The sequence below is a fragment of the Cuculus canorus genome, chromosome 10 (assembly GCF_017976375.1).
Source record: "Cuculus canorus isolate bCucCan1 chromosome 10, bCucCan1.pri, whole genome shotgun sequence".
Classification (NCBI taxonomy): Eukaryota; Metazoa; Chordata; class Aves; order Cuculiformes; family Cuculidae; genus Cuculus; species Cuculus canorus.
Genome location: NC_071410.1, coordinates 6,324,274 through 6,336,330, shown reverse-complemented (window position 1 = coordinate 6,336,330; position 12,057 = coordinate 6,324,274). Strand labels below are relative to the sequence as shown.

The 12,057-nt window shown below is 44.5% G+C and overlaps 1 long non-coding RNA gene across 2 annotated transcripts in view; it reads left to right on the top strand.

Moving 5' to 3' along the window:
• Positions 1–7,966: 7,966 nt before the first annotated feature.
• Positions 7,967–12,057, top strand: part of LOC128853176 (uncharacterized) — a 71,875-nt gene continuing 67,784 nt past the window's right edge. For both annotated transcript variants that reach the window (XR_008451503.1, XR_008451502.1), the window contains exon 1: positions 7,967–8,687. This is a non-coding gene — a long non-coding RNA (uncharacterized LOC128853176). The remainder of the gene's footprint in view (positions 8,688–12,057) is intronic.

Genomic DNA, 12,057 nt, shown 5'->3' with positions numbered 1-12,057 from the left:
ATAATTTTCTGTTCACTTCTTGGTTTTTTTCTTCAGATTATGATCAAATGACTTGTAAATTTTTAACTGAGCTGGTGAAACCTTTGCTCTACCTGGGGAGGGGTCGAATGGCTATTAATTTGGGAATGACTAGATCATATTGAGACCCATCTGAAAACTTCATCAGCAGGCACCAAGCAGGAGTTTTCTGTCTGCTTTGGGTAGCTGGTTTCAGAAGTACACGAATGCATGAAATTGCTTCTAGCTCTCTATGATGGTGTTTTGCACTTGTTTCTGCATTGATGCAAGTAGCAGCAGCACAAACACGCTTAGGGTTAGGCATGGATCCAAGTCGTGGTGGAAGATAAGTAGTGCGGGTCCTGCCTGGGGTCTCTCGCAGCTACTGCATTTGCAAATAAATAGTAGTGATAAAGAGGGATTTTCAGATGTGACCTATAGGTATTTCATGTTTATGTTAGTGATGATCTCTGGAAAAAAGGGGCCTGCTAAGGGGTGTTCTTGCGATTTATCTGGGAAAGCTAGTGCCAGCCTTGTCCAGAGGAATATTAACCCTTGTATGTGTTTATATATGCAGCATCTGCTGAGTCTTTGGCTGGGCTTGTAGATTTGACATTGAACTCCTCATTTCAATCTAAACTTTAATAACGTGAGAATTGTCACAGCGCAACAGAGCGCCAATTCATCCCATAGCCGGGTCTGCCAGTGGCCTGTGCCAGATGCTTCAGAGGAGATTGCAGAGCATCATCATACAGCTAATTGGTGGGAACACGTCCTCCTGCTGCCAGCTGGTGTTCATCAGCTATGTGTCCTGCAGCACCGGGGTCTGATGAAAATAGCCATGTGCAGTGCTTCTTGCCTGCCTTCAATTAGAGGAGCACAAACAGCAGTGAATGAAACCGCTTATATGTTGGGTATTGTGTTGTCGCTGTCTGTTGATTGCCTGATATCAGGGGACTGAGAGCCAGCGTCCTCGATGGAGGTTCAGCGGTTACAATCACTGGATAGCATCAACACAGGACCAAACATATGAAGGATTTTGTTCACTGATGTTTGCGCTCTCCTAATTTCCCTTACGGTCCAGGGAAAGTCAGGTGGCTCCTATGAATGCGTGGAGAGGTGTCCCAGCAAGGGGCTGGGACCATGGTGCATGCCAGGGCAGGGAGATGCTCCTGCACATGTAAGTAGATTAAAAATCTAGTAAATTTAAAAACTATGAAACAATTCAAAGCTTGGCAAAATGTGATACAGGCTGGAGCCTGTGTAGGGGCAGAATTACAAACCCTGAAGCTTAGCTCTGGCTGGACCTGCCTGTCTCTAGAGGATGAATGTTCCTCTCTCTTGTGGAGCAGCAGAAGCTATTCTTGTAACTGTCGAGTCCTTTTTTTGAAAGTTAGTAAGCTCTTTTTTTTTTGCTTCAATAACCTACAGCAGAGAGTCCTACAGGCTAATTATACGTTTCATTTTAAATCCTTTAATTTTTTTGTAGTTCAAATAGATAACTATGTTTTTCTCCCACATCTTTGATTCAGACGGATGATTTGCTTCATTAATTGATATGTGGAGGAGGGGGTCTAGAAATGAGCTATATTCATGCTTCAAAAATAATCTTTTCCCAACTGTGTTTTTTTCTTCTGTGAATCCTCATATTTATTTCAAAATTACCCTGAAGTGAATATCATCAACCTTTATCCAGGAGCATTTTGCTGGATTAACTAGTCTGTAACGAAATCTACTTCTCTTACTCTTTGATTTCCGACTTTCAGTTTGGTCTGGTGTCAGACTGCACCCAGGAATTGGCTTTCTATCCTGAGCTGTCAGTGGGAGGAGGAGGGCAGGGTGCTGGGGCTGCTTGTGAAAACTGGCAGCTTGGCAGAGCTGGGATTTTGATCCTTGAGGTGAAAACACACCTGGAAGTGCTTCTTTCCTGGAGGAACTGTAAGAAATGGCCGAGTGCAGGAGAGAGCCCTACCAGTGCCAGACCTGGTGCTGCTCTGTTGTGTGGCACAGGCATCCCTGCACCGAACAGTGGTAGAATCATCTCCCAGAGGGGAAGATTTTGTGTAGCCTTGTCACTTGGTGGTGATTATTTCAGCTCTTCCTGTCTAGATGGTGAAACTTGTGAAGGTTCTGGCCCTACAAACCAGACATCAAAGCAGATCATGCACCAGCCAGGGTCTCATCTCCCAGGGAGATTTCCAGCACTGCTTGCTTGCTGCTTTATCCTTGGCTTTTTCTTGTTTTATTTTTTCTTTCAACACACTTTGGTGAAAAACGCGTGTGAATAATTTTTCATGAGGAGCTTCTATTGCAAAAGAACTTTTTTTTTAGGAATGCAGCATCTTTTTTTATGTGAAACGCCAGAAATCTCACAAGTCAAAGCTGAAATGTGCTGGTTGCAACATTAGGTGCTAACAGTTGGCAAAGTTTGAGTCTCAGTGGCTAAAATACCAGAGAAAATGGCAGACAGTTCCTTGGCTTTTAAATTTGGGCTGTCTCACTTGTGTGACAGGAGGAGAGAGGGTAGGGCTCAGATCAAGCTTGTTGGCTGAGTGATTGACAGATTTCACGGACAGCTTTTTATGGCACTCATCATGGTGATGTTCTGATTGCCTCACTGGCGCTAATGAAGATCTCCTGTGATGGATCTGTGATGTAGGAAAATATTATTATCTCTAATTTCCAGATGAGCCTGATCCACGTGGATCCATTTACCTGACATTGCTGGCCTGCGTGACAGTGGTGATGATGCAGTTCCATGCAGGTGGAAGTGCCTGTGCCCAGCCCCACGGCACACCCATAGCTGCATGGGGCTGGAGCTGCCCCTGTGATGGGGGCTGGGAGATACTCCCAAAGCCACCGAGAATCCCCTCGAGGTAAGCAATGTTGTCGACTGAGAAATGTAGAAAAAATGCTATGCCCACAGTTGACTTTGTCTTGAAATCTTCAAATCAAAGCAATTGGTAGGCTTTGAAGAGAGTTGACTGCATTTTTTGTTTAGATCTTTGTCCCTGAGATGTTTGTATAGAAACGCCTGTAAAAAGGAGTGCATAATATGTTAATAACGGTCTCAAGAAAACTGGGAGAACAGAGATTGAAAAAAGAGAGAAATTAATAGAATTTTTCATGAGAGTAGAAATGTTTGGTGCTGGCACTACCTGGGCTTAAGGTAGAGAAAAATGCTTTTGAGAATCATCATTTGGAATAAAATTTTTCATTTAACAGTTCAGGTAAGCCTTCGGATCACCACAGTGTCTGTGACAACTGGCTGGGTAACCTGACTGTCAACCAGAATTTCAGACCCAGACACCTCCTTTTCTGCAGTGTGTTGGGGACATATCTCAGCACCAGCCTCGATCGGGGGACCTCTCGCTACAGTCTTGTACCAGATGGCATTTGCTTGCTCACACTTACCCATTGCCCGCAAGTAGCTACGCGCTGATGACAGACACAAGCGGTTTACATGCAGATTGGTAGAAAGATGCGTTTTGCAGGTGAGTGCCATGGTGAGGATGGCTGGAGTACCAACTTCCTAGATGAAAGATGAAACCTCTACTCTGGTTCCCTTTGGCTTGAGCTGAGCAGCAAACTCAGCTTGCTCTCTGGGTGGAGAGGTGGCACATATGGATTTTGATAACTTTCTTCTGTTTAAGAGGTCATTGTCCACTTTAATTATTCATGTTCTAAGGGACATTAAATAAATAATGCTGAACTTGTTAAACTGAGCGGCTTGCAACTTTTGCATATTGTGTCTTGTTTGCAATCGTGAAGTGGTGCAAGGCTGCTAAGTACAGCCTGCTCTGCGGTTAGGCAAGGCTTTGTTGTTCAGACTCCATTATCCGCTAAGACTGAAATGGTTTGCATACAGGTCTTCAAAACAGGTGTCTCTGATAGCTACAACCTGTTTTCCTCCTTTGGTGACAAAAAAAAGGAATGCTGCAAAGGAATGTTGTTGTTTTGATCAAGCAGAAGGCCCCAGCCCCAATTACCAATTCCTTTTGGTGCTGAAGCCGGCAGGACAGCCCCGCTGGAGTCCTGCCACTCCTCCGTGGCTCCTGATAGGGGTGCCGGGTGCTCCCTTTGCGCTTTTATTATGTGGATTCCAATGCATTGCCTGTAGGATCTGCTTTAAGTGACAATTTGGAAGAAATCCTTGTGGTGTGAGATTGAAAATAAAATGGTGATCGCCTCTTATTTGATTTTTTCCTCTCTTTGGTTGGTACCAGAATATCCCACAGTGTCTTGGGACTTGCAGTTCAATTCAGATGCTCATATTTGCAAAAGATGGTTAATGAATATGAAGTTTCAAGGTAGGAGCCTTTCAGTGACGTGAGATTTATATAGAGACAGTTATTATAATTTTTTACCCCCCGTCTCCTTCGGAAAGATTATGAATCACCAGCTGAAGGCCTCCTGTTTTTGTAAATCAGCTGAAACATAACGGTGATGTTGGGAAGTTGTACTGAGTTAACTGAGCTACTTCTCAATCTCAGAGCTTTACATAACCTCTTCTTAACGCACTGTTATTTCCTTTATAGATAGACTCATAAATTACTCCTGGTACACAAAATGCGTGGGAAGCTGCCTGTTTGCACAGCATGGGACCAAGACCTGCACATTCAAATATCGGCAGACAGCTGGAACGCAATCTGTGAAAAGACACTCAGAGCCTCCAGGTCTATTAAATACAAACTTAGAACATCTACCGAGAATTTTATATCTTGCATTACACGAGTAATGCAAAAAAGAATAGGTGCAATACCCCTGGGACTTTGTCAATAAATGTCGCAGCAGAATATCCAAAAAATCTTTCTTCTGTGGGTAAGTGTATCCATGTGCAGACAGGGGGACATACATGTGTGTATGCATGAAATATATTCGTGCCTAACTATATATTTGAGAGAGGAAGATCACCCTGCAACAGCTACATTTAATTTAGTACCCCATTCTGTGCTGAACTCTAACCACGTTGAGAAATGTGTCACTTTGGGTTCTGCAGTTATTTTGCCGCAGTCCTATAAAATTACAGTGTGTACAGAAACCATGTTGTCCTTTTCTGAAGCTATTTTGCTTCCTAGTCTTGAGAAAGCTTCCATTATGGATAAAGTTGCCACATTTGCTTTCAACAATATGTCCAATTTACACCCATAGTTTTTGGCAGACAACTGAGGTGGTAAGAGACTGCGGCGAGACTGATGGGTGCAAAGGGAGGCAGGATCCAGATCACAGAGCCCCACTAAACAGCCTGTGGTTCAACTTCCATGTTATTCCTCCTGTGTGTAAGGTGCTCACCACCTTTTTGTCTTACTGCCTGAATTCTTCAAAAATCAGTGTCTGATTTTGAAACATAGTCCAAGGGCCAACTCTTATCCTGAACCCTCCAGTGGCATGTGATAGCATTTATGCTGGTTTTACCTCCTGTAGCTGCACAGACTTTGCTAATATATTTCAATTTCTTGTTACCCTCGGCGAGTAATCAAAATTTGGAAAAATACTTTACTTCGTCTTTAATCTAAAGGCCACCTCTTGATTAAGCTGTTTTTGAGTACGAGCCAGATAAATTTCCACCTGCAAATAAGGCATAGGTATTCAGGCTAGTCATATGTCAGATTTGATTAGTAGCATAATCCATTGGGCATGGAAATAATTCACTAGCATTTCAAAACATTTCGCAATGCTAATGTGCAGTAGTTGTCTGCCATGCAGGAGCTGGTTGGATATACCTGATTGTGGAAAGAGAGAATCTGATTATGAAAGTATTTCAAGTGCATTTGTGTTTTATCGTAGAATCATAGAATGCTTTGGATTGGAAGTGATTCTTAAAGGTCATCTAGTGCAACCCCCTGCAATGAGCAGGGACATCTTCAACCAGATCATGTTGCTCAGTGTTTCGAGGGATAGGGCATCAATGACCTCTTTGGACAACCTGTGCCAGCGTTTCATCACCTTCATCATAAAAAAATTATTCCTTATATCTATTCTCAATGTATCCTTTTAAGTTTTGTTGTTTGTTTTAGTTCTTTTAGTTATGTTTCTTTGAATTCTTTTAGTTATGTTGTAGTGTTGTCCAGAAGCTTATATTAAGAGGAGGTGACTGCAGTGATGCGATCTGGGCTGCAGTTATTTGGGTGCTCGGGGAAGGCAAGTGCAGGTAGGATGGCCAGGGGCTGAGAAGTGGTGTCACCTTACGAGCCCCCTCACTGTGGAAATACAGTCCTTAGATTTTGGGAAGAGACAAATGATGGAGAGACATCAAACTCCCTTCCACATCCAAGCTGACCTTAGGCTATGCAGAGATCACCTAGACTGCATCATTTGCCCAAGGGGCCATGACCTGCTGTGCTGGTGGAAGGTCAGAACCTGAGCTCGTGCCAGTGCTGCGACCGGGGCGTGAGAACACACCATCACACTCGACAGCAGGTATGGGTGTAAAAACCATGTTGCTGATGTCATCCTCAGAGATCTGAAATATAGTCAGCTGAGAAGCAAATAGAATTCTCTGTAGTTATCACTAGAAATTGGTCATTTGTGGGATATTTTTCTTCCTTTCAGGAATAAGGTGCAGTCAGGAGGGAAGAGGACAGATGTTAAAACAAATAACGGTCTCTGTGTGGCTTTGTTTCCAAGCAGAAAGCCTCTTGTGGGTTAGGAGAGTGCTGGGAGAAAAGCCTATTCTCTTGCCAGGCTTGTTGCTTGTTCATGTATGACATCATTCAAGTTGCACCAAGTTTTGTTATCTCGGTGTATCCTTCAGTCACATGGGGATAAAAACTCTTGCCTACAAGGCATCCTAGATGCATGGAAAACGCTTTGGGATTTTTGAATAAGAAGTAGATAAAAGCCCAAATAACTATTGCTCCTTGCAGTACTAAGGAATTTTCATAAAATTGTGTTTAAGAGGCAGGGATTAGGTACGGTACAGTGTAAAAACATCAATTAGCAGAAGTACAACAAGCAGTCATACAGTTTGTGTTTGTTAGCAACTCCTGCTAGAAATATTTGGTGAAGCTTTTCAGGGGCATAAGCTGTCATGAGACCTACAGTTCTCTTCTTGATTCTATTGGTAGCTTTCTATTTTTATAGCCATGGGGGGAAAAAAAAAAGATTAATGTATCTGTTTTATAACAATTTATCCAGGGTGGGAAAAAACCTTCTTACACTTTGCTTTTCAGCAAATAATAAATTAACTATCACAGTTTAAGATGCAATTGTTGTTCTGTTACATCTCCAGACTAATGCGTTGTGGCACGTTGATTACGTGAAACGTGGATGGCTACTCCTGCCCCTTCTCTCGTAGGTGACCACAGCAAGGGAACACTCGCGGGCCACCTGCGCTGGATGTGGCCCATTTGTACAGCAGCAGCTGTACGGGGGTCCCTGCCTGTCCCCCACACTGGCGGCGGGGAGGACACAGAGCACTCATCCCCACGCTGGTGTCAGATCTCCCCGCTGATGTCTTTAAATGGGTAACGTTTCTGTTTGTGCTCCTGTACCTGCTGCCCTTAAGAGTATTAAAAAAAATAATAAGAAGAGGAAAAACGCAAAGTTACTGGACCAAAACATGATGATGTCAGAAGTCAGTGCACCCGTGTGCTACTGCCATGGATGCTGTGTAAGAGAATGGGAGAACATGTTTAACAGCTATTGTGAGAGTAATGAAAAGAGCCTTTCAAAACAAGCATGGAAGCACACTGGGAAAAATCCGTCTATTTATTTATATTAATACCCCTAACAAAATTGCTTCCCATAAATGTTTTGTGGCCGACACTGCCTTCCCTGGTATCTGCAATAATCAAATCCTGGTAAGGCAATTTAGCAAGTTGTGGGTTTTGGTTTTTTCCAAAAGAAAACAGTTGCTTGTTATTTTATTCCACCAGGCTGGCTCTGCATCCAACCGCTCCCCTTCTCTGGCAGGCTCTGCCTTGGCCGGGGTGTGTTCTCCCGAGCCGTCTGCTTGCTGCAGCTGGGCTGGCAAGGCTGGACCGTCGGCGAAGCCATCCTGAGCCACATGACTGCCTGAATCCGGGTCCCTGAGCAGAACTGCTGAGTTTGGATGCTTCCAGACTAGAGCAAAGTTCCTCAGCCTATCTCTATGAAAACTCGATTATCGTCATTAAATACATACCGTGATACACAATGTCTCTGCAATACTCCCCGATGAGCCCATGCACCGAACCTAATGACTCTGACTGTAGCTAAATATTGTACTTGACTGTTAAGACACCACCGTATGCTCAGCTCCTACCGCTGATGAGAGGTCTACGAAGCAGCCTGATGATTTTCTGAAGGTCTGAGATCATGGTAACACCATGAGATTCACAAAAAAAAAGATGTTTCCTTTCCCTTCCTCCCACTCCCTGCAAGGCTCATTTTGCAAACTGCAGCTGCTGGAAATGGAAAGCCAGCTAGAGCAACGTTGCTATGATGGTGCCGCGGAGCTGGGATGCTGCAGCAGGAATCAGCAGGTTGAGCCGATTTTGGGCTCCCAAAGCACCGTGTTTGGATGGACTTTATTCTCCCGCTTGTGAGACGAGATGGAGGAGCTGCTGACACTGCTGTTACGTGGATCCGGTGCAATCCTCTGCACTCCTGCCGGCAATGTCAGGAACCCGTGTGGCTGTGTGCTACTGGTGCAGGTGAAGGCTGTCACCTCACAACCGAGTTTGTCCCCAGGCTCCGCTCAGGACTGGGTGAGTAGCTGGTGGCCCTGTGTAAATTCCCTCCTGCCCCATCCAAGCACTGCTGCCTCCTTTGTTGTTTGGCCCCTTTGGAATCTAAACAGAGCCCATAATATTTAATGGGTTCACTAGTGGTAATGTCATTTTAACTGACATAGCTGTGATAAATCGCTCCCACACGTCACTGAATTCTGTTTCTAAATTTTTATGTATTTTTGATAGGCCAATTTATCCCTGCTGCAGCTCCTGCCCATGCAGTCAATGGCATTCCACTGGGGGTGAATTTTGTCTGCTATTTACAGTGTGTGCTTTTAAGCAGTGATTGGTGTGACAGTGTGATCTGTACAGCTGTCTCCCTGTATTTATTCTTTTGCCTATAAGGTTGATTTATACTAGCTAAAAAAAAAAAAATCACAAACCCATAGCTTTTCATGCGAATGTCTTTAAACAACTGATTAACGATTATTATTAGCGTGACTATCGCGGGATGGAGTTTGCAAAGTTTATGGGCTTGGCTGAGCAATTTCACGTAAAGCTGTTGTGTGCCCCTCTCCAACTCTAAACCTTTTCTGAGGTTTTCTTTATAATTGGACAGTGCCCTCTGGGCTCAATCTGCCTTGACGTGCCTGACATGAGGTTAGCGGCGGAGCCGCCTGTGTGGGAGATGTCTGATGTTCCTGTGTGCGGGGATGGCATCACGTGGGTACCTGCTGGGAGCAAAGGGTGCTCTGCACCAGCTCGCTCTTTCTGGGGAGATGAAAATCCTCTCCCCCAGACGATAGTGGCAACATGCAGGCAGGGAGTGTTTGAGTGCTCTGCTTGAACTTGTTTGGTACTCAGTGGCTTCGCCTATGTGAATTTTATGAGCATAAAATGGTGGCTCTCCAAGGCAGCATCCTTTCAGGCTTGTGTGTTGTGAAGGACCCCCAAATTCTGTTTATAAAGCTGTCTCTGCTGCTCCAGTGATTTGTCTTCTCTCCTTTTGGGTACTGACTACTGCCTTGCTAGCACTTTATTCGGTGCCACTCCAGGGGTCTTCTGAAGACTTTTGGAGGGATGCAGTGCTGAGTTAGCCCCACTCTGCTTGGCTTAACATTTTGTCTCTCCTCTTGGACTGACAATATCAGATTCCTGATGGCCAGAAACACCTGCAAGCAGCAAAGCTCTGCTCCCGGGTGTCTGTGGGTCTTGAGGATGGCACAGGGCAGTGGTGGCACAGGGGTGGGTTCCTCACTGCTGTGCCTGTCCCTCAGTGCATCATCACTGGAATCCGCTGCCCACCTTGCACTAACCTGCCCAGGGTGTCACTATATGACTCAAAAAGGAAACTCCTTCCCGACAGAGCACCTACTATACAGTTAACATTTTTCAGGACTGAGCCTCCTGAGATGTTTATTCCAGTTATCCTGCTTGAGCTACCACCTGTGGTACCAAATAGGAGGAAGGATGGCTACGTCATGAATATGTTCATGCCCTGAAAGAATAAGAATTTGCAAGCAAAGAATTGCTGTGTGTGTTTTCCTGAAGGTTTAACTCTTGAATGAGCTTGTTTTGATGCATTCGCAAAAGGGTAACCAGAAGCAGCCTGCAGAGCGACACCAGAGGGGTTCAGTTTTCCCCAGTGTTACAGAATCCAGCCATCCAGCTAGGAACACCCTTGCTATTTAGTTGTCAGATTTATCCCTGTCAAAATCCTAGGAAGGGAATAGTAGGGTGGGTTTTTTTTTAATAAGATGGTAGTGCTTCCAAAGTAGTACAGGATGAGGCAAAGTCTGGGAATACGAAGTGTTATTACTGTTATTATTATTAATCACAGCTCAAGTAAACCTGCCTGAGAATTGCTTTTATTATTTGCTCCTCTTTCCTCTGGTTTATGTTCCCTGAGCAGAGTCTGATTAAAAACTGTTGTGTCTCATTTTGCTCACAAGGGTTGATGTGCTGTGTTGCTGTCACCTGTCTGCAGCCAAAATAATATGACACCTCATGGAAGTGGTTGAATACTTGCTACTGGTTTTGATCTTCTTTAAAATATCATTTTCACTTTATATAGCTAGAGAATAGCTGGCCTCCTGCCGTTCCCATTCACATCTTATCCTTGAACAATGAGAAGAAAATCTGCCTGCAGTAAATGTTCAGTTTATGTTGAGGAATTTTTCCAATACATAAAGAGAAAGGGAAATAAAGCAGCTTTATGAAATAATGGTGCCATTCTCAGATAAACATGGATATTTTTGCTGTTAACTTCATGAATAAGGGGAGTAAGGAGGTCAAATGTAGCTGAACTCATGCCAGAACTGCTTGTCTATTCAAGCGTTTTGAGCTCTTAGGCTTTTTGAGAGTTTTTTAAAAAAGAATTTTAACTCGTGCAGGTTTTACCTTCCTATATCTAAAAAGGGCAAATTTGTTATGGGTGTAACAGCATTTCTCTGGTATTTCCATAAATATGGATTCCATAGGAGCTGATAGATGCAATCTCCCTGCAATTAGCAGCACAGGAGCAGGCAGTGCCGCGCAGGGCGAGGCGAATTGCAGGTGACAGGGTCAGCATGGAGCTGGGAAAGGGAGAGCTCATCACAAGGATATTGTTCATATTTGCCACCAGTTTCAGTGGTGCCAGGGGAACTTACCATTGAGCTGCTTGACTCTTTCCAGCCCTGGGACCCTTTTCTGCTCACTTGCCTGCCCTGGCAGCATTGATGTGCCAGCCCAGCGCCGGCTCTGTGAAAATGAGGATGCAAATCAGGTTGCTCGGAAGTATCGTGGTTGTATGAAACACACACATGACTCTGCAACCAAACATCAGCTCAACTACTTTTTATTATTAATTTCAAGCTCCAGCTGCTGCCTTGAAGCATTTTCTTTTGTCATTCTGAAAGTTGCTGCTCAGAACAAACAAAAGGGAAAGAAAAATGAAAGCAAAGCCCCTAAAACTCATTAGTAACATAAAGTCTAGCAAGGATAGCTAACGGTGGCTCATCTGTCAGCTATAAAAGTGTCATCCCTAGAACTTGACTAAAGCTTTATAAGGTCTAAGCGCAGTTTACTGCTCATGGCAGCAGTGCTGTGATGGCAGAGCACAGGAGGCCAAAAAAACCAGCACAGTGCCCACACCGCGCAGGGGCAGCACTGGAAGCACAGGCCAGATGTGTCAGCTCAAAGGACAGGGTCTCCTTCACTCCTGCTGCAGAGGAGACAGAAGCAGTCAGTGCCTGTGTACGTTACTTTGGCCAGAGGAAATCAAAAAGCTCATTAATATGAGGGACTGTCAGCTGGCCTGAGAGGTGGGACCTGCTGCAGGTGGATCCTTGTGTCTGGTTTCACACAGTACGGCTTGTAATGCTCTAATTCCTGCTTTGCCTGGTTGTCTCTACAGCACCAGCGT